The following is a 17,983-nucleotide window of genomic DNA, read 5'->3' as shown; positions in this document are numbered from 1 at the left end:
AAAAGAAAAAGACCTATTTGTACAAAAATATTTATAGTATCTCTTTCTGCGGTGACTAAGAATTGGAAATCAAAGGAATGTCCATTAATTGGGGAATGGCTAAACAAGCTATGGTATACGGTGGTGATGGAATATTATTGTGCTATAAGAAATGACAAACAGAATGATTTCAGAAAGGCATGGAAAGATTTATATGAACTGATGTATAGTGAAGTGAGCAGAACCAAGAGAACATTGTGAACAGGGACAGCAATATTGTTTGATGAAGAACTGTGAAAGACTTAACTATACAACAATACAATGGTCCAAGACAATCCCAAAGGACTATTGATGAAACATACTATCCACCTCCAAAGAAAGAACTGATATTGATTGAAAAGACTGAAGCATGCTATTTTTCACTTTCTTTCATTTTTTTTTATTGCAAGTTTTCTTACACAAAATCACTGATATGGCAATGTTTTACATAATTGTACATCTATAACCTATATTTGATTGCTCACTGCCTCAGGAAGTGGGGAGGGGAGGTAGGGAAGGAGGAATAAAAATTGGAACCCAAAACTATAAATAAAAATGGTTACTACTTAAAAAAAAGAACATGACATGTTTGTACTTGGGATGCAAGAGGGTCTAAATATTGGGAAAACTGTTAACATAATTATATGAAAAACAAAAACACCCCTATCCGCATGAATATTTCAATAGATTCAGAAAAGGCCTTTGACAAAATGCTTTAGAAAACTCTAAAACCCTACAATGTATAGGCATAGAGAAGCTATTGTTCTATATGATAAAAATCATCTTATACTAAAGGGAAGTCTCATATGTAATGAGGATACACTAGAAGCTTTTTCAATAAATATATGACCAAAGCAAGGATGGTCACTCTCTCCATTCTTAATTCATAGAGTTCTAGAAATCCTAGCAATTAGAATAAGATATGAGAGTCCAAGATGAGATAAAACTACCCCTACTTGATGAAGGCATAACATTTTATTTTGAAAATCTTAGGGAAGCAGCAAAGATACCAGCTGAGACAGTTAGGTTTTAAGTTATAAAATAAGCCCATAAAAAGCAAAAGCATTTCTACACAATAATAACAAAAGTCAAGAGGCAATAATAGAAAGGGAAATCACATTCAGAATAACTACAAAATTCGTAAAATGTTGATCTTTTCATATAGCAAAGTACATACAATACTTTTATGGAATCAATTACAAAGGGTTCCTTAAAGAAATAAAGAACTTCAGTAGCTGCGGGAATATGCATTGATCATGACTGGGTCATACCAAAGTACAAAAAATGAAGAGGGCTTACAAAGTTAATTCACAATTTTAATGCTATACCAATTAAACCATCAAAGGGATATTTTATAAGACTTTATAAAATTATAACAAAATTTATTTGGATAAGCAAAATGTCTAGAATCTCAAGGAAAATAATGAAAAGAGGTTGAGATGAAGGGGGTATAGCACTTCCAGACTTCAAACTACATCATAAACCAGCAGCCATCAAAACCATTTGGTACTGGTTTAAAAACAGAGAAGTAGATCAATGGAACAGAGAAAATAAGGGAAAATTCAGGGGGGAAAAGGTATTTAATAACTTAGGGTTAGATAAACTAAAAAACATAAGGTCCTTATGAAAGAATTTTTTATTTGATTAAAAATAGCTGGGAAAATTGGAACACAATCTGGCAGGAATTAGGCTTACATCAACATCTTATGCCATATTCCACAATAAATTCAAAATTGTCACCTGACCTCAGTATTAAAGATCATATAAAAATTTAGAAGAAAAATGGATCATATGCCTTTTATAGCTATGGGGAAGAAAAATATTATTAACCTAAAAAGAAGATAAAGGCAATTTAAGAAGATAATTTTGGTTACATGAAACGTAAAAGCTTCTGAACAAACAAAATTAATCTACCTAAGATCAGAAGGAAAACAATCCAATGGGGGAAAAATCTTTTTATCATTTTCCAGAAAATGGTTGGTATTCAAGACAACACACACACACACAAAATCCCCTTATAAAATATGTATATATAACAATTACAATTATATGTGTGTGGATAACATGTATACATACATATACATATAAACTAATATGGTAATAAATCTAGCTGTAGTCCTCAGTCTTTGGAATTTCCAGAGGAGGGTCCCTCTGAGCTAAGGTCTTAACATAAAAAAGTTGAAGCTGATGCCTACCTGCAAATGTCTGCGTTTGAGAAAATAATGGAAGAGAAAGGATCCAAACAGTGAAGATTACCGATGAACCGAACATGCAATTTAAACATGGATAAACATAAAACAAGCAAAAAAGGGAATATATCCTAAAAATTAGAAGGGAAATTTATAAAATTGAAAATCTAAATCTAAAAATTATATAACCCAATCTAAGAAATGTTTTTAAAAGATGAACAAAAATTGATAAACCTAGTTGATAAGAGGGAAAATCAAATTTTAAAAATTAAAAATTAAAGGTCCACAAGGAGCAGAAATAAAAATGACCAAACCCTACTACACAGAATTATATGCCAGCAAAAATGAACATTTAAAGTACACAGATGAATACTGACAAAAACATAAAATAAATTAAAACAATAAATTAAGATCTTAAATAAACTAATTCCAGCAAAAGAAACTGAAGAATTCAACTACTTCCTAATGTAGGAAAAAAACAACAAACCTTGTTCTCAATGTATTTCCAAATGAATTTTAGTATAAAGTTTAAACAGTCAATATCTTTGTGACAAAAAAAATTCTCAGAGAATATTATGAAATGCAAAATGGATGATTTTGATTACATTAAATTAAAAAGGTTTTGTAGAAACAGAAGCCATGCATCCAAAATTAGAAGGGAGGCAGAAAGCTGGGAAACAATTTTTATGGCCAGTACTTCTGATAAAGGCCTCATTTCTAAAATATATCAGGAGCTAAATCAAATTTAATAGAATCCAAGTCATTCCCCAATTGAGAAATGGTCAAAGGATATGAACAGGCAGTTTTCTGATGAAGAAATCAAAGCTATCCATTGCCATATGAAAAAAATGCTCTAAATCACTACTGATTAGTGAAATGCAAATTAAAACAACTCTGAGGTACCACCTGACACCTATCAGATTGGCTCATATGACAAAAAAGTAAAATAATAAAGGTTGGAGAAGCTGTGGAAAAATTGGAACACTAATGTATTGTTGGTGGAGCTGTGAACTGATCCAACCATTCTGGAGAGCAATTTGGAATTATACCCAAAGGTCTATAAAGCTGTGCATACCCTTTGACCCAGCAATACCACTTTGGGGTCTTTCTCACAAAGAGATCATAAGAAAGAGAAAAGGACCCACATGTTCAAAAATATTTATAGCTGCTCTTTTTGTGGTAGCAAGGAATTGGAAATTGAGGGGCTGCCCATCAACTGGGGAATGGCTAAACAAGTTGTGGTATATGAATGTAATGGAATTCTATTGTGCTGTAATAAATGATGAGCAGGAGGAATTCAGAGAAACCTGGAAGGACTTGCATGAACTAATAATGAATGAGATGAGCAGAACAAGGAGAACATTATACATAGTATCATAAACATTATGTGTTGATCAACTGTGATAGACTTGATTCTTCTCAGCAATACAAGATAGTTCCAAAAAACTCATGATGGAAAAGGCTCTCCAAATCCAGGAAAAAAAAAAAGAACCATGGAATATGGATGCAGATTGAACCATACTATTTCTCTTGTTTCTGGTGCTGTTGTTTTTCTTTTTTGAGGTTTTTCCTTTTTGTTCTTATTCTTCTCTTATAACATGACTAATGCAGAAATATGTTTAATGTTATTGTACATATATAACCTATATCAGATTACCTGCTATCTTGGGAAGGGAGGGAGAAAAATTTGAAATTAGAAATCTTATAAAAACAAATATTGAAAAAAATATTCTCTACATATGAGAAAAAATACAAACTAGTAAATGCCTTTTATGAGAATGAAATGAAAGGTTCAGTCTCTATCCCTAAGATCTGAGAAAATATCACTAATTTATACAGCAATATATTTTTAAAATATTCACTATGATGAAATTAGAGTTATATCAGGCTTATGAAAATGGTTCAACATTGGGAAAATTACATAAGCAACCCAAACCACCTTACTATTATCTATAGATGTAGGAAAAAAGTCTTTGAGGAAAATATTGTACTAACTTACGCTAAATTCAACAAACGTCTATTAAGTGCCTAAAATATACAAGGTATTATGCTAGATGCTAAAGATGCAGACAAGAATGAAACCATCATGGAGCTTATATTTTAAGGGAGAGTGGTAATAAAATATCTCAATATGATTTCAGTCCAATATCTCAAAGCTTTTCTAATTTGTATTACTCTAATCAATAATGACTTAAAGCATTTTTTCATGTAACTCTATATAACTTTGGTTTCTCCATTGGAAAACTGCTTCTTCATACTCTTTGACCATTTATTAATTGGGAAATGACTCATATTATTATGAATTTGACAAAGTTCTCTATATATTTGAAGTATGAGACCTTTATCCAAGAAACTATTTTATAAAAAATTTTCCCCAATTTTTAATTTAAATCTTGACTACATTGCTTTCATTTGTACAAAATCTTTTTAAAATTTAATGTTATCATTTATCCATTTTACATCTCATAATGCTCTCCTTTATTCATAAATTCTTCTCCTATTCATGTCTGATAGGTAATATGTTCCATGTTATTCTTTTTTTTTTTTTTTTGGTTGAGGCAATTGGGGTTGACTTGCCCAGGGTCACACAGCTAGTAAGTGTTAAGTGTCTGAGGCAGGATTTGAACTCAGGTCCTCCTGAATCCAGGGCCAGTGCTCTATCCACTGTGCCACCTAGCTGCCCCATGTTATTCTAATTAATGTATGATATCTCCCTTTATATCTAGGTCATGTATCCATTTTAACCTTATCTTAGTATATGGTGTCAGATTTTTTATCAAATAGTGAATTCTTATCCCCAAAGCTTAAATCTTTACATTTGTCAAACACAAGGTGACTGTAATCCCTACTCTCTGACTATAAGACTACTCCTTGCCAACACTAACCCCTCTCTCTGTGCCTATCCCTTTCTTTTTTTTTTTTTTTGGTGAGGCAATTGGGGTTAAGTGACTTGCCCAGGGTCACACAGCCAGTAGGTGTTAAGTGTCTGAGGCTGGATTTGAACTCAGGTCCTCCTGACTCCAGGGTCGGTGCTCTATCCAATGCGCCATCTAGCTGCCCCTGCCTATCCCTTTCATCTATCTACTGCTTGCTCTCTTATTGCCTTCAGATATGCTCAAGCCTCCCTAATCTTAAACCAAGCTTCACTGGCCCCAGATTCTACCATCCCCCTTGAGCTATTATTATCCTTTACTATTATTATTATTATTATATTTTTACTTTCTTAGCCAAACTCCTAGAAGTTGAAAACTCCTAGAAAAAGGCTAACTTGTTGCCACTACTTTCTCTCCTTTCATCCTTTGTAATTTGGCTTCTAATCTGAATAGAAACTACCCTTTCCAAAGTTAAAAGAGAACAGAGGTGAGCGTGGAATATAATTAGTTAACTAGAGGGTCAAAACTGAAATGTAAGGAAAGTGAAGAGTTAGACAAAGATCTGAGAAATTATTGACCTTTCCAGTCTTCTTTTATTTATTATTTTATTTTTTCCCCAATTACACATAAAAACAATTTTTAACATCTATTTTTTAAAACTTTGAGTTCTAAATTCTCTCCCTTCCTCTCTCCCCCCATTCCTTTGGGAAGGCAAGCAATTCAATATAGGTTATACATGTGTCTGAGAAAGTATTGAGGAGTGCACGGATTGGAGTTCATGATGAGGGCAATTAACAGGTTTTTTTCAATGGGCTGGAGGGTGGGATAGAGAAAAAATAGCTTTAAAATATAAAATTGTGGGGAGAATTCTACGGGAAAAATCTGTAAATGTTTATAATGTAAAAACAAAATACTATACATCAACAAAACTTTAAAAACAGGTTTAGGAGAGATGAAACATAGGAAGAGATTGAATATACAGAAAGTTGCAGTCAGATGGTGGAATTTGAGTTCTTTTAAGTAAAAATCAGAATCTCATTTGCCAGGAACTCAGTGTCTTCTGGAGAAAGTCAAGTTTCCAAAAGTTAATGAAAATGAGAAAAAAGTACAAAATGAAGAAGGCATAAATAGGAATACGGAGGGGTACAACTGAGATGAATAGGAATGGGAGTATAAGGAGAGTGAAGAAAATTAACTTCAACATCACAATGGCAGCTTGGTGGTCCAGTAGATAGAGCGCCAGACCCAGAGTTGGGAACATTCATCTTCCTGAGTTCAAATCTGGTCTCAGACACTTACTAGCTGTGTGACCCTGGGCAAGTCACTTAACACTGTTTGCCTCAGTTTCCTCATCTTTAAAAATCAGTTGAAAAAGGAAATAGGAACTACTCTAGTATTTTGCCAAGAAAATCCCAAGTGGGGTCATGAAGAGTTGGACATGACTCAATGAAAACAATCATTAGGGGGAATACACACATCAGTGAAACTAAAGATTCACTAAAATTTATCATGTTGCACCCTTCTTGACTTCTCTACATTCTTTGCACTCTCAATTACTCTCAAATCTTGCTTCTCTCTAGGTTTTTGAGATATGGCTCTGTTGGTTCTCCTGTTAGTCTTTTGCCTGGTCCTCTCTGTTTATCCTTTGCTGGAGCTTCATTCATGTCACACCTGATAACTTTAGAGTCCCCCTGGACCCTCTTCTCTTCCCTTTTGTACTATTTTAACTGGTGATCTCATCAGGTCCCTTGGTTTCAATTATCATCTCTACACAGATGACTCTCAGATCTACTTGTTTAGCTCTAATTTACCTTTTGAATCCAGATTTGCATCTCTAACTTCCCAAAGGCATCTTAAACTCATTATATCCAAAACTGAACTCATTATCTCCCCCTCCCCCAAACCTTTCCTCTAACTTCCCTTATACTATTGAGAATACTACATCCACCAAGTATCACCAAGGCTCCTAACATTGTATCATCCTCTACTTCTCATAGCAATCAGCTGTCAGGTCCTGTCATTTTTACCATTATGTGCCCCCTTCTCTACTGTGACATTGCTACTACCATCCAAGTGCAGGCTTTCATCACCTGATGCCTGGACTACTCAACAGCATTTTGGCTGGTCTCCTTGCCTTAAGTCTCTAACAGGCTGGTGGCCTAAGTGGAGCCCTTATATGATATGTTACAGTATCGTAATACTCCAATAATAAAAGAACCCAAACTCATTTTATAAATACTGAGGTTGAAGCTCTCAGAAAGTTACATGAATTCTGGAAAGTCATGCAAATGAAAATTATTCAAGCCAGGACTCAGACATATTTTTTTTATTCCTTTATTGCTTTTTCCACGATATTGCTCCTATGTGTCATGTTCATAGATGCATAATTATCTCAGTCCAGTGCTAAAGAGCTTTAATTATACTTTTTAGCAGGCTGAATTCTAGTCCCAGTTATACTGATTACCTCTGTAACTGACTCCTTTCCATCCTCCACTCAGCTGTCAAAGTGATTTCTTAAAGCTCAGATCTGACCATATTATCCCCTATTCAATAAACTCCAGTGGTTCTCTATTACCTCCATGATCAAATAGAAAATTCACTTTTAAAGCCCTTCATAACTCAACCCCTTCCTACCTTTTCAGTCCTCTTACACCTTATTCCCTGCAAAGGGCTCTTCGATTCAGTGACATTGGCTTTCTGGTTGGTCCTCCATCCTCTGCCTCCAAGTCTTAAGCCGTCCCCTGAAAAGGAAATTAATTAGTATGGATTAACTTGATTTATTTTTAGTTTGATTACAGGATTAAACTCCTTTCTTTAGGAAAAAATTTTTAGGGGAAAAAAAACTTTTAAGAAGTCAAATAGGCATTTCTCTTACAAAAATTATTTTTTTATGTGATTTAACAGAGAACCCAGAAGTGTTCTAAATAAATTTAAATAGAAGGGCAGCTAGGTGGCACAGTGGATAGAGCACTGGCCCTGAAGTCAGGAGGACCTGAGTTCAAATCCGGCCTCAGACACTTAACACTTACTAGCTGTGTGACCTTAGGCAAGTCACTTAACCCCAATCGCCACACCAAAAAAAAGAAAACAACAACAACAAAAATTTAAATAGAAAAAAAGAGAACAGGAAAACTTTGCTAAATTGTGTCTGTTTTAAAAATATATATATGTATACATAAATATACACACATACATGTGTAAATACACAACACACACATATATATGCTCAATTACACAAAGTATATTTTAAATAGGTGAACCCAAATGGCAAATTAGACTACAACAATTTTATACTGCTACTAAATTACATTTTATTATTGATAAGATTATAAAAACATTAATACCAATAGTAAACAGAAGAATTATTTTTTGTTTGTTGTTTTTTGCAGGACAATGAGGATTAAGTGACTTGCCCAGGGTTCTCACAACTAGTGAGTGTTAAGTGTCTGAGGCCGGATTTGAACTCAGGTTTTCCTGAATCTATGGCCCGTGCTTTATCTACTGCACCCAGAAGAATTAATTTTAAGCTGACAGCAGGATGTCAGTCACAGAACTGTCATAAGTTGTATATTCAATAAAGGAGACAGTTAAGTTATCAGGTATGCCAAATCTTGTTAAATGTTCTGTGTGTTCATTTTGTGGATGACAGAACTAAGTTTAGGAATGGTGGGATTCCTTGCTTCATATAAGAAAGCGACATTATACAGTTGGGAAAATCTGTGCTTTCTTATCTGTGTTTTGTGCTAATCCATGCTGGCAGGTGCTTCCAAGCATTTGTTTTGTTTTATGTTTCCCCCCCCTGTGGTCTAATAAATCAGGGAGAAAAGATTGTAAAAAAAGTAACACTTTTCAAAAAGTCTTCAGAAAAGACAAGTCTCTCTTTTCTCTCTCTATTTCCAATACTGGCCACGTGGGAGGCTGCATTTAAAGACAGACACCCCCCCACCCCAATAGACTAAATTTGTTATTTTTTACTGGAAAATTCTAAAACTATGATTTGAAAAATTTTATGAAGTACTTTGTACCTGTAACAAACAGGTAAAAAAAATCTTAATTGGTGATTGTGTCTTTATGTAACTAAGCTTGATAAATAAAACTTGACAGCTAGCTGAGCAGGGCTACAAAGAAAGGTCAAGAGCACAGGTGAAGTGAAAAGGGAGTCAGGTGGCTACATTTAATGGCTATAGTTCTCTCATAGAGAAGGGAAAGGCAGGCATGAGGTTATTTAGGAAGACAAAGAACACAAAAACAGACTACTCGTATTTTTTCTTTAGAGCTGGTGGCCACCTAAGTGAAAGAGCACTTTAAAAAGTACAAAGCTCCAAAGAAACGTGTAGCACTGTTATTACTGTCATCACAAAAATGCCTTATACGGTAGTATATATTAGATATGTGCTTTTCAAAAGAAACACAAGAGATCAAGGTGACCTTAAAAGTTAATCTGTGCATTTATATTTGAGAATTCAGCTTCTTAATACACATAATTCTAGTAAGTGTTTTGATGTGAAATCTCCTGAGAATGATGTTCATGACTTTCCTTAAGGAAGGACTGTATACCAAGCAGTGAATGTAATTGATATAAATGCAAGAGAAGACTATTTTATTTCAAAAGGCCATTGCTAATAATTACACTCAATATGGTATGGAAATTAAATTCAACTCCAAAACTGCCATCTTTTAAAAAGTGTTAGCTCCCTGTAGTATTTTAAACTGTTTTTACAAGGTAAAATATACATGTCATAGAAGTATAAATTAATATACAATTTAGAATACAGCATTAGGCCTTATAACAAAGTTAAGGAATCTTAACTCTAAGGTTGAGTTCTGACCTTAATTTCATTCAGAAAGTTTTCTAGCCTTTGGATTCCTGTCAATTCTTTATACTGACTCTCTGAAGCAGGAGTTCCTGGCAGTCTGATGAAGCCTCTTCAGAATGATATTTTTTAAATGCATAAAGTAAAACACGTAGTATTACAAAAGAAACTAATTATATTGAAATAGTTAGCCAAATATTAAAACAAATCGACAGACCCCAGCTTAAAAACTCTAAAGTTATGATTACCACAAACAACTGATATCTGAGGTTTTTCAGGTAGTATTCAGGTCCTGAAAACCTACAAAGAAGTGTCTTGGTATTTTAGGTAGTCAGTAAGCAGAATTTTGGTTGTAGATTGGACAGCTGCAGAATTCTGGATTTGAAGTCAGAGAACCTGGGTTTAATTTGGGCAAATATCTGGGCCTCAAAAGGCTTCAGTTTCCTCATCTGTTAAAAAAGGGGGGGGGGGCGTGGATCAGAAAGCCTCTTAAGACCCTTTCAGGTCTAAATCTGTGGTCATATAAAAACAAAGGGAACTAGTTCGTGGAGCATGGCACTGGTTGTGTTGGACACAACCCAAAGTGGGCTAGACCAAAGTTGGGAGGCTGCTGGGCTGCTAAACTGTAGATGTTAGCAAAGAGGCAATCTGGGATGGGGATGAGGATTAACTCTGGTCGAGTTAAAGGAGTCTACTTCAACTACAGAATAAATTGTGTAATTGTGCTGGCCGGGGGTGGAGGTGAAGTGAGGAGTTAAGAGCTTGTTAACACCGAGACGACTAAGTGGGGGACTGGTTGGAAGTTCTTCCATCTATTTCTTTTCCTTCTGATGTTCTCTCTCCTTTCTTTCTAGGCATATAGTCTCACATTTTTCTACTTTGCCTCAAATCCCGGATCTCTTTTTCCTTTCATTCAACCCAAAACAGTTCTCTTGTGTGGCTGACTAGACTCTTTCTACTATACCACATATTTAATTTGCTGTAGGGAAGTACCAAACCCATTAAGATAAGTAATATGTTTTTTGAAATTTCTTGTGGGCCTTGGGTACTTTTTTCTTATTAGTAATTGATCCTCATCCTTGATAGTTAATATTACTATTATTAATAATAAAAGGCTCCATACTCCTCCCTTAATAGTTTTTTAAGATGGATTGAGAATTCAGTGTAACAATTTGCAACACAGTTAAATTATATTCAGTAATCATTTTTCAAATGACCTTATTTAAAGTCAGCTTGCATGAAATGGGATCTGTTTGTAAATGGGTCACTATTTAGTTCAACATTTGTCAACCCTACTATTATAAAGCTAAGATTACTAATGTTTTGAATTAGTTAATTTCAGAAAAATAATACAAAGGAATAAACCCCCCAAACATACAGAAATTCTTTTTCATGTTAAAAGAAACAATTTCACAGTAAATGTGTTGACTGTATGTTCAATGAAATGAGTTTAATTTATACAACATTGTCAAGCCTGTTTCACGAAGGTTTTCTCCTTTATTATAAAGAGTAAAACATTTACTTGCAACCCACTATCAAGTAAAATAAATTGGCAAGGCAAGCACAGTATAACTTATTTTACAAAAGTTTCTATCCTTTTGTGTTTTCTGGCAAGACCTCTTTAGAATAATAAAATTTCCTCAAAGACTAAGAGGATGTTAAAATTAAGCTAAAAGGTATAGAAGGTAATTCAAAAATATAAGAAAATTTGGATTTAGTTTGCTAAAAAGCCCAAACTTTGAATGATTCTGCTTGATGCTTTCTCCACAAGATCCGGTTTTTTGAAGATCATGGAAAACCAGACAAAGTATAGGAATACAAGGATTCAGAAAACACATCAATTAAACTTACTTGCTTAAGCACATTACAAATATTTATAATAAGGCTTGAATAAGTACCGAGGCGCAACTATGAGTTCACTAAGAAAGTTATCAAATTTTCTTCACTCTCCCTCCTTCCCCTACAACAAAATATTCGTTAGGGTTTTTGTTGTTGTTATTTTGCAGGAGGGTGGGGGTGGGGGCTGAAGGGAGAACAGAGAGGCTGTCTAAATCTATGTTTTTCGGTCAAGTAGGGAACTCCAGGCGTGAAAATTCCTTTCCCTCTAATGATGCAGATAAGCAATTAGACATTTATAAAGTTGCCTGACACTGAGTTGAGTGTTTCTTGACTAAAACCAACAGTGACTATGCAGCTATCCATTATGGCAGCCACGGAACAAAATGAGCCTGCCCCCTTTACTCCATCCTTTTGTGTATTGTCTCCCCCAATTAGACTGTAAGCTCCCTGGGAGCAGGGACTGCCTTTTTATTAAGCCCAGTGCTTATCACAGTGCCTAGCACATAGCAGCTGCTCAATAAATGTTTATTGGATTGGAAAAACCAGTAATTGCCAGCAACTTTTCCTAAATCGATAAGGATTGCTTTCAAATACACGTCTGAAAATACAACGCAAGGGGACACCTATGTGGTACACTCATAGCTCTCGGGCAATATAAGGTTTTTTTTTTCAACTTTTTTAAAAAGAAAAACAGAGCTATTTTACAGAATGGCCATTCATCAGTAAGGGGAACTTACTGCCTCAAAAGCTAACTTCCAATAGACCCGATTGCCCGACACCACAGTAAAGTACGTTAAGCTAACTAAACTTCTGCCAACCCGGAATACAAATCTTAGGGAGGTAAAAGACCGCACCAGGAAATATGATCCAAGCCCTAGCCTGCAGGCAGGTAAATTACAGGGATGCCGGGGGAAGCACCAACATAGACGTTTATCGGCTAGTTCAGGAGCTCTGGATGGGGTGACCCCACCCCCACAACACAGTACGGCTCGCAGGGCGGGGACAGCATCCCTGCGGATTGCAAAGGGTTCACACTTCTTTCCTAGCGTTTTGCAAGATTTCACACTTTTTTCCCCCGGGAGAGGAAAAAATGGGGTTAGAAATAGTACAGTCTTAGCACCTGAAGGCTGGGCAGCCTTCCAAGATGGAGCTTTAGAAGGACTGATGAAATCTTCTTTCAGGCTGGAGGCTCCCGGGAGGCGCCCCGCAAACACCAGGAGGAGTGGCCTTGGGTCCCAGCGGAGGGGGAGGGAGGGCTGTAGCGCATCCCGGAACATTCATGCCGAGCATCCACATCCCGGGAGCGCGGGGGCGGGGACTAGAGCTGGGTCCTACCAACTCAGGGGGGCCCGGGACGGAAGGCATGGAAATACGGGAACTACCATTCCCGTGAAAGGGGAGGAAATTTCCTTACGTTGTAGCTAAAGAGGGGGTCGCCGAACCTCCAGGGGGCGTAAACACTGCTCGAAAAAACTAGGTAGATACTTTTCAGGAGACGCCCATTACCTTTCCCAGTCTGGCTATCAAAGCTGAGCTTCCAGAGAGGAACTTCGGGAAACTGAAACAGAAGCAGAAGCAGAAGCAGCTACAAGAAGGTCCTCTGGTTTTGGAAGTCTAGGGAAGGATTTCCCGCCTCTCGGGCGTGACCCCGGAAATGGTTGCGGAGACTTCCGGGTGGTTGTCAGTGACGCTCCCGCGTAGTCGCTAAGGAGGAGATAGCTGCTCCTGGACCCCGGGGCTGGGGAGGGTCAGGAGGGTAAGTGATTGGTGTTTACCTGCGCTTTCCCCTGCGGTCTTGTCCTCTTGAGCGTTGATTCCTTTGGTTGGGACTGGACTGCAGGGTTGTGGCATGCTCGATCCGAAGACCCTAAGTCAGCGAGCATTAATTAGGCGCCTACGACGTGCTAAGTCACTGTGCTAAGATGCACATCTCTAGCTATTATGTAAGGATCTTCCCGCTCCCTTTTTCACGAGATTGATAGGAAGTTCTCCTTCCCCCTTCTCCGTCCCCACCCCGCTCCCAGCCAAGTGTCAATCCTGGTGGAGTCCGTAGCCCTGAGACACCCGGACCCCACCTGTCACGCCCTCTTCACTGACCTCGTGTGCCCAGAAGCGCTACTAGGATCCCCTTCTCCCCACCCCCCATTTCCGGTCTTCAATATCCTTCTCTCGGGTTTTGCAGACATCCAGACACAGCGGACACCTTGGTCCTCTGGGGTCTCTGCATCTTCACTCCATCTGGCCTGGTGGAGGTGTCCACGCTTACCAAGAGGAGCGCCCCCCTGTCGGGTTGGGTGCCACTGGGGCATTTAGGGGTGCTGGCTAATGTCAGCATGAGTTTTGAGTCTACCTGAGCAGGAGGATATTGGGGTCCATTTCTGATTTAGGCCCCCGGTGTTCTGGCAGCACTTTCAGTTCTTTATAAGAAATGGCTTTTATTCTTCAGTGTACGTCCTAATAAAGCAAGGGAATCTGTATAATTTTTCGGGCTGTGTGTGTGTGTGTGTGTGTGTGTGTGTGTGTGTGTGTGTGTGTGTGTGTGTGTTTTAAATGTGAATCTTAACATTTGGAAACCAGAAGTGTAGAGGTTGTACTTCTGGAAAAGAACGTTTTCATTGCACTCCAGACTTTATAGAGGAGGTGAGATCTGAAGGAAGTTAATGGATTAGGATTCAGAAAGCCAGGATGATTATAACGCAAAAGTGCTTCATTCGTTTGGTAATTTAAATAACTTAAAACTTATTTCTAGTAAATCAATGCACTGTGGTGAGTACTCAATTCTTTCTGTAACTCTCTTTATAAAAGTAACACTTTTCTGGCCATCGTTGGATTATAACTGGCTTCCTCCATAAAAGAGACTGAACAAATTCCCATAATACAAATCACTGAATAGATGCCCTTCCTAAGTACAGGCATAGTGATGGACTGCATCTCTGACATTAACCTGTTTATGTGGAGAAGTTCATAAGATTGGCTTCAGGGTGATGAACTTTTCAGTTACAAGAACATTCCAAGAGAGATTATGGTCTTTGTGTCTGGAGGGAATGCCTATATAAGAGGTCTGTGAAGTATGAGTAAAAGAAAAATGCAAAATGTTAAGGTAGTGAGCATGGAGTAGAAGAAAAGCACTGGTTTTGGAGTCAGGGGACCTGAGTTTAAATCCCAATTTGTGCTATTGACAGTGAAAAAAGTTATTTTGTTTCTATGGACCATTTTCCTTGATGTCCTCAGTAGTTCCTTCCAGCTCTAAATATCCTTTGGCTCACTCTACTAACCATTAGAGAGAAGCTCCACTGCCCATTCATTAGCTGTAGCATGGTACAAAAGATAACCAACCTAAAAGTCATGAGACTTTGATTCTAATCTTTATTTTTTAACACAAATCAGCTGTGTGACATCAAAAAGTCATTTCAACTCCCTCTGTTCCAGTCTTCTCATCTGCAAAATGAGAAAATTAGATGAGAAACTCTAATGCCCTTTTCAGGTTCTCAAATTATGAGACTTTACATTAGTCTTGAAAACTCAGAATATATCAGGTGGGGTATTTTTTTTGTTTGTTTCATTTTTATCAATATCGTTTGGTTTTACATTGTATTAATTTCCGAATTTATATACTGAAAATATATTCAGATGTATATCTGTTTATATATGTGTGTAAGTGTGTGTCTTCCTTCTCCCCAACAAAGGCATCAAGCATTAGGGACTGACTCAGAGTTAAGAAGACCTAAATTCAAATCCTGCCTTTGACGATTACTTGCTGTGGGTGACCTTGGATATTTTTGGTTATGTCTAAATTTAGCGAACTCCAGGGGGTTGAAGGTTTTGTTGTTATTGTTATTTTTAATAATGCCAAGGGTGTTCATGAACCATTAAGTCCAACTTAAAACTAATAATCAAACATTATGTGTGTGTGTGCGCGCGCGCGCGCTCTCGCATATTTCGAGAATCAAAAAGGATATCAAATACAACTTCCTTTCACTAGTCATAATACCTGGAACTCAAAGGGAGTATTGCTTGCAAGAAGTTGGAGCTCAGGAAAAGACTTCTAACAACCTTCAACACACCTAGGCTAAGCCTTTTATTGTTCTAGGTACCAGTTGTGTAAAGCACCTGGCAGAACCCAGCTGAGGGACTACAACAGCTACAATAGCTCCAGGAGTTGGTCCAAGAGCCTAATGCACTGGGCAAGTCAGTTAACTTGTGTGTGCCTTAGGCAGATTGTGTTGACAGTGGTAGAATCTCCTTCAGTTTTAGGGTTTGAACTCCACTAGTTTTAGTGTTTCTCATAAACCTTTTCCAACCTTGGTGTGATTTTTCATTTTTCTAATTCTTGTACTCAAATGGAACGGCTTGTATCATCTGTTAACAAGCATTTATTAAATACCTGCTGTGTGCTAGGCACTGATAAGCTATTGAGATACAAAGGCAAAAATGTACCATTCCTGTGCTCAAGAAACTCATTCTATCATGGAGATGACATTCACAAATAGAATTTTACACAAACTAATTTTAAAAGGGAGGCAATTACAACTGGGCTATAAGGAAAGGCCTCACATAGGAAGTAAAATATGAGCTGAGTTTTGAAGGGAGCTAGGAGTTCTAAAATGCAGATGTGAGGAGTCAGAACATTCCAGCTTGGGTAACTAGTAGATTGACATATTGATTCCTTTCTTGACTGCCAGGATCATCTTCATCTGCTTTTCCCCTGTCATTCTTTAGATGTTTGCAAAGATAAAAAGGATCACAGAATTGCTGAATTTCAGAATAGTCCACCCTATAGCTAAAAAAAGAATTCCCATTATAACATAACCTTCAAATAGTCAAGCAACTTTTGTTTGAAGAAGTTCAGTGAAGGCAATCCACTACCTCTGAAGGCAACTTGTTCTATTTCTGATAGATCTCATGATTATATTTTTCTTGATGTTAAACCTAAATTTGCCTTTTGTAACTTCTACTCATTCCTCCTGGTTCTAGCCTATGGGTCACATCAAGACTAGTCAATTCCTTCTTCCATGTGATAGTCCTTCAGTTAGCATGTGGTTCTTGAGTCTTCTTTTCTGACATATCCAGTTTCTTCAACTGACATGAATTTGAGACCCTTTACAACCTTCTTCTGAAAACTTCAATGTCATTCTTAAATAGTGGTGCTCAGAAATAAGGCCAAGGTCTTCCGCTGCATCCTGGGCCATCACCAGTCATCTTGATTTATGTCTTGTCACTGGCACCCCATGACTCTGGAGAAGAGAATGAGACGGAAGACTTTGCACTGCCCTGCCTCACTTAAATCCAGTTCACTTGCAAGTCATCACCTTCTTGATGTCATTGACCCTCTTTGAGAATGACAAACAACAACCAGAATTAACACAATACTCCGGATGTTGTCTGATCATGGCAGATACCACTATCACCTCCTTTTTTTTGGAAATCAAGTCTCTCTTAATGAAGCCTAAATAAAACTCTTAGATATTTTTAGATGAATTGCTGTCAAGCCATGCTTACCTTCTTGTACTTCTGAAGTTGATGCTTTTGAACCCAAGTATAAGACTTATGTTTTCTCTCTTAACATTGATATTCTCAAGATTAATAGTAAGACAATTTATTGTACTAGCTAAATGGGTTCAAATCTGGTCTCTGACATTAGTTTCCCTTTTGGGAGCATAGCATTCATTAAATAGTTTTGAAACTGAGGACAAATCTGAGGTGTGTTAAAATATGTTGAGAGGAGCTGGCTATGAGAAACACAGCCCTGGACTGACCAATTGCTGTTAATGCTGCTAAAGAGGATTCTGTGTTTTACTATGATTTGATATTTCATCAGCTTATGCGCCTTATTTATTTAATTAAAAAAATTTTTTTTAATTTAATTTTTTTCAACAAACATTTATTTTGTTTTATTTTCCATTTACATGTAAGGGTAGTTTTCAACATTGATTTTCATAAGATTTAGAGTTCCAAATTTTTCTCCCTCCCTCCCTCCCTTTCTTCCCCTCTCCACAAGATCAAAATCAGGTTATATATGTACAATCCATAAGTGTTCTTTTTATCAGTTCTTTCTATAGCAGTGCATAGTATGCTTCCTCATTAGTTCCTTGGGATTATCCTGGATCACTGTACTGCTAAGAATAGCTAAGTCATTCACAATTACTCATTGAACAATACTGCTGTCACTATACACAATATCCTCTCAGCTCTGCTCACTTCACCATACATCGATGTTCATTAGTCTTTCAAGGTTTTTCAGAGATTATCC

General features: G+C 37.0%; 2 protein-coding genes across 7 annotated transcripts in view; one reads left to right on the top strand and one right to left on the bottom strand.

Moving 5' to 3' along the window:
* The window catches only part of SLF1 (SMC5-SMC6 complex localization factor 1), a 97,656-nt gene extending 84,289 nt beyond the window's left edge, over positions 1 to 13,367 (bottom strand). For both annotated transcript variants that reach the window (XM_043974082.1, XM_043974072.1), the window contains exons 1-2: positions 13,240 to 13,367; positions 7,715 to 7,821 (exon numbers count right to left, since the gene is read on the bottom strand). The gene's annotated coding sequence lies outside the window, so the exon portion shown is untranslated. The remainder of the gene's footprint in view (positions 1 to 7,714; positions 7,822 to 13,239) is intronic.
* A 27-nt stretch (positions 13,368 to 13,394) lies between these two features.
* KIAA0825 (KIAA0825 ortholog) overlaps positions 13,395 to 17,983 on the top strand; it is a 553,950-nt gene continuing 549,361 nt past the window's right edge. For 3 of the 5 annotated variants that reach the window (XM_043974059.1, XM_043974031.1, XM_043974021.1), the window contains exon 1: positions 13,411 to 13,489. The gene's annotated coding sequence lies outside the window, so the exon portion shown is untranslated. Of the gene's footprint in view, positions 13,490 to 17,983 lie in introns of all 5 variants that reach the window. The other 2 variants (XM_043974041.1, XM_043974050.1) reach the window with 2 other exon arrangements.

Source organism: Dromiciops gliroides, chromosome 1 (genome assembly GCF_019393635.1).
Source record: "Dromiciops gliroides isolate mDroGli1 chromosome 1, mDroGli1.pri, whole genome shotgun sequence".
NCBI lineage: Eukaryota > Metazoa > Chordata > Mammalia > Microbiotheria > Microbiotheriidae > Dromiciops > Dromiciops gliroides.
This window is presented reverse-complemented; position numbering and strand designations above follow the sequence as displayed.